This window comes from Xenopus laevis, chromosome 6S, assembly GCF_017654675.1.
Source record: "Xenopus laevis strain J_2021 chromosome 6S, Xenopus_laevis_v10.1, whole genome shotgun sequence".
Classification (NCBI taxonomy): domain Eukaryota; kingdom Metazoa; phylum Chordata; class Amphibia; order Anura; family Pipidae; genus Xenopus; species Xenopus laevis.
The window spans coordinates 46,497,574-46,502,721 of record NC_054382.1 but is presented as its reverse complement, the minus strand read 5'-3'; positions in this window follow the sequence as shown (position 1 = coordinate 46,502,721).

Sequence of the window (5,148 nt, the reverse complement as noted above, 5' to 3'; positions counted from 1 at the left end):
CAGCGTGACAACGGCGTACCTGGCACGTCGAATAGCCTAGGGGGAGCTGGGGGTGCACAGGTGTGGAGGAGGAGAAGGAGGACCCAGCAGCAGAGTAAGAAGAAGAAGAAGACGAGGTAGAGAGCGATGGAGGAGTAGAGGTGGTGGCAGAACCGCGTGCAATCCGTGGCGGTGACACCAACTCCACTGTTGTTGTTGAGCTACCCATTCCCTGCTTCCCAGCCATTACCAAGTTCACCCAGTGGGCAGTGTAGGTGACATACCTGCCCTGACCATGCTTGGAGGACCATGCGTCAGTAGTCATATGGACCTTTGGCCCAACACTAAGTGACAGAGATGCGGTAACTTGGCTCTGCACATGTTGGTACAGGTGTGGTATTCCCTTTTTAGAAAAAAAATTGCGGCTGGGTACCTTCCACTGCGGTGTCCCAATTGCTACAAATTTGCGGAAGGCCTCAGAGTCCACCAGCTGGTATGGTAAAAGCTGGCGGGCTAAGAGTGCAGACAAGCCAGCTGTCAGACGCCGGGCAAGGGGGTGACAGTCAGACATTGGCTTCTTACGCTCAAACATGGCCTTCACAGAAACTTGGCTGGTGGCAGATGACTGGGAATGGGAACAGGTGGTCAAGGTGGAAGGCGGAGTGGAGGGTGGTTCAGACGGGTCAAGGAGAGCAGAGGTAGAGCAGTAAGATGCTGGACCAGAAGGAGTGTGGCTTTTAGTTTGCCTGTTGCCTTTGAGGTGTTGCTCCCAAAGTGCTTTGTGCTTGCCGCTCATGTGCCTTCGCATAGAAGCTGTACCTATGTGGCTGTTGGGCTTACCAAGGCTCAGTTTCTGACTGCACTCATTGCAAATTACAATGCTTTTGTCAGAGGCACACACATTAAAAAAATCCCACACTGCTGACTTTTTGGAAGTGTGCGATCTGGCGGTAACAGTAGAAGTTGGCGGAGTTGGCGGTATTGGCGGCAATGGCGGGTGCGTTGGCCGGCTGAACACAGGTGCCGATACATGTTGTTGCCCTGCTGATCCCTGCGGGCTGTCCTCCCTGCTTCTTCTAAGTCTTATTCTCCTACTGCCTCTCTGACTCTCCGTCTCTCCATCTGAACTACCCTCCTCTTGCTCTCTTCTACTAGGCACCCACAAAACATCAATCTCCTCATCATCATTCTCCTCAGATGCATCAATTTCTTCTGACACATCACAGAAGGAAGCAGCAGCGGGGACCTCCTCCTCATCACTCATTATGTCCATCTCTATCGTGTTCTCTGCCAGAATTAAATCTGGTGTAAGGTCCTCATCTCCTTCATCTTCTTCTGGCAATAATGGTTGCGCATTACTCAGTTCAAGAAACTCATTGGAAAATAACTCCTCTGACCCCAGTGAAGAAGGGGCACCGGTGGTGGAGGAAGTGTTACGTGGGGTGGCCATAGCAGTGGAGGATGAGGAGGATGTTGTGGTAAAGTTAGAAACGGTAGAGGATGGGGTGTGCTGTGTAAGCAAGTCAACTACCTCTTCAGCATTTTGGGAGTTCAGGGTCATTGGCTTTTTAAAACTGGGCAATTTGCTAGGGCCACAGGATTGCATAGCAGCACGGCCCCTAGCACGGCCTCTGCGTGGCGGCCTGCCTTTGCCTGGCATTATTTTTAAAAAAACAACAACAACAACAAAAACTCAGTTGGTTTTTCTGGAAACGATAATACACACAGCTAGATGGCGGGTTGAAGAAAACACTGTGCAAATAATGCCTACAAAGTCAACGTATACACTACTACAGCGGTGGATACGGATTACGTAAAATATATGAATGCTGCTTGAAAAAAAGTAACTCAAGTGGTTTTTGTAGAGACGATAATATTATCAATATTTAGACAAAATGTGAACAAGGTCACACAGCTCGATGGCGGGTTGAAGAAAACAGTGTGCAAATAATGCCTACAAGGCCAACGTATACACTACTACAGCGGTGGATACGGATTACGTAAAATATATGAATGCTGCTTGAAAAAAGTGACTCCGGTGTTTTTTCTGGAGACGGTAATATTATGGATATTTAGACAGAATGGGAACAAGGTCACACAGCTCGATGGCGGGTTGAAGAAAACAGTGTGCAAATAATGCCTACAAGGCCAACGTATACACTACTACAGCGGTGGATACGGATTACGTAAAATATATGAATGCTGCTTGAAAAAAGTGACTCCGGTGTTTTTTCTGGAGACGGTAATATTATGGATATTTAGACAGAATGTGAACAAGGTCACACAGCTCGATGGCGGGTTGAAGAAAACAGTGTGCAAATAATGCCTACAAGGCCAACGTATACACTACTACAGCGGTGGATACGGATTACGTAAAATATATGAATGCTGCTTGAAAAAAGTGACTCCGGTGTTTTTTCTGGAGACGGTAATATTATGGATATTTAGACAGAATGTGAACAAGGTCACACAGCTCGATGGCGGGTTGAAGAAAACAGTGTGCAAATAATGCCTACAAGGCCAACGTATACACTACTACAGCGGTGGATACGGATTACGTAAAATATATGAATGCTGCTTGAAAAAAGTGACTCCGGTGTTTTTTCTGGAGACGGTAATATTATGGATATTTAGACAGAATGTGAACAAGGTCACACAGCTCGATGGCGGGTTGAAGAAAACAGTGTGCAAATAATGCCTACAAGGCCAACGTATACACTACTACAGCGGTGGATACGGATTACGTAAAATATATGAATGCTGCTTGAAAAAAGTGACTCCGGTGTTTTTTCTGGAGACGGTAATATTATGGATATTTAGACAGAATGTGAACAAGGTCACACAGCTCGATGGCGGGTTGAAGAAAACAGTGTGCAAATAATGCCTACAAGGCCAACGTATTCACTACTACAGCGGTGGATACGGATTACGTAAAATATATGAATGCTGCTTGAAAAAAGTGACTCCGGTGTTTTTTCTGGAGACGGTAATATTATGGATATTTAGACAGAATGGGAACAAGGTCACACAGCTCGATGGCGGGTTGAAGAAAACAGTGTGCAAATAATGCCTACAAGGCCAACGTATACACTACTACAGCGGTGGATACGGATTACGTAAAATATATGAATGCTGCTTGAAAAAAGTGACTCCGGTGTTTTTTCTGGAGACGGTAATATTATGGATATTTAGACAGAATGTGAACAAGGTCACACAGCTCGATGGCGGGTTGAAGAAAACAGTGTGCAAATAATGCCTACAAGGCCAACGTATACACTACTACAGCGGTGGATACGGATTACGTAAAATATATGAATGCTGCTTGAAAAAAGTGACTCCGGTGTTTTTTCTGGAGACGGTAATATTATGGATATTTAGACAGAATGGGAACAAGGTCACACAGCTCGATGGCGGGTTGAAGAAAACAGTGTGCAAATAATGCCTACAAGGCCAACGTATTCACTACTACAGCGGTGGATACGGATTACGTAAAATATATGAATGCTGCTTGAAAAAAGTGACTCCGGTGTTTTTTCTGGAGACGGTAATATTATGGATATTTAGACAGAATGGGAACAAGGTCACACAGCTCGATGGCGGGTTGAAGAAAACAGTGTGCAAATAATGCCTACAAGGCCAACGTATACACTACTACAGCGGTGGATACGGATTACGTAAAATATATGAATGCTACTTGAAAAAAGTGACTCCGGTGTTTTTTCTGGAGACGGTAATATTATGGATATTTAGACAGAATGTGAACAAGGTCACACAGCTCGATGGCGGGTTGAAGAAAACAGTGTGCAAATAATGCCTACAAGGCCAACGTATACACTACTACAGCGGTGGATACGGTTTACGTAAAATATATGAATGCTGCTTGAAAAAAGTGACTCCGGTGTTTTTTCTGGAGACGGTAATATTATGGATATTTAGACAGAATGGGAACAAGGTCACACAGCTCGATGGCGGGTTGAAGAAAACAGTGTGCAAATAATGCCTACAAGGCCAACGTATACACTACTACAGCGGTGGATACGGATTACGTAAAATATATTATGGCTGCTTGAAAAAAGTGACTCCGGTGTTTTTTCTGGAGACGGTAATATTATGGATATTTAGACAGAATGTGAACAAGGTCACACAGCTCGATGGCGGGTTGAAGAAAACAGTGTGCAAATAATGCCTACAGGGCAAATAATGCCTAAAAGGTCAACTTATACACTACTACAGCGGTAGTAAAATAAAAAAAAGTAAAATAAAAAAAAATGAATATTAAAAAAAAAAATTAAAGTTGGTGCTGCTGAACTACTAGGAGCAGCAGATTAGCACACCAGTCCCACTCCCCAACACTGCTAGACTAATAGCACTGGGCTCTTATAGTAGTAGTAGTAGTAGTAGTAGTAGTAGTAGTAGTAGTAAAACAACAAAAAAATAAATAAAAGCAGTCCTTACAAGGACTACTGTTATTGCAGCAGTCAGCAGATGAGATCAGAAGCAGGACAGCTGCCCACTGCAGCTACATACAGAGCACTGCAGTAGAAGGTAGATTACTAGCCAGCAAAGCTACCTAAGCTTAAATGTCCCTCAAACCCCTGCAGACTTCTGTCCCTCCAATAACAGAGCAGTATCAAAACGATTACTAGCCAGCAAACTTTCAACTGTCCCTGAAATCACTAACAGGCAGCAGCTCTCTCCCTACACTATCTCTTCAGCACACACAGGCAGAGTGAAAAAACGCTGCAGGGCTTCGGTTTTTATAGGGAAGGGGAGTGGTCCAGGGGAGAGCTTCCTGATTGGCTGCCATGTACCTGCTGGTCTGGGGTGAGAGGGCAAAAAAAAGCGCCAACAATGGCGAACCCAAAATGGCGAACGTCGCGCGACGTTCGCGAACTTCCGGCGAGCGCGAACACCCGATGTTCGCGCGAACAAGTTCGCCGGCGAACAGTTCGCGACATCTCTAGTAACCAGTCTGTGTAAACCAAGAGAGCTGAAAAGCAGGTTCTGACTGACTTGTTATACATCAAATCACTCCAACCTTTATACATTGCATTTTTGGCTAACTATCTATATTAGAAACATTTTTTATTTTGCACAGGCTATCTATTTACCCAGTTTTTATTTTTACACTGAACAATTCCTTTAATGAAATGTTACTTATATTTAAAC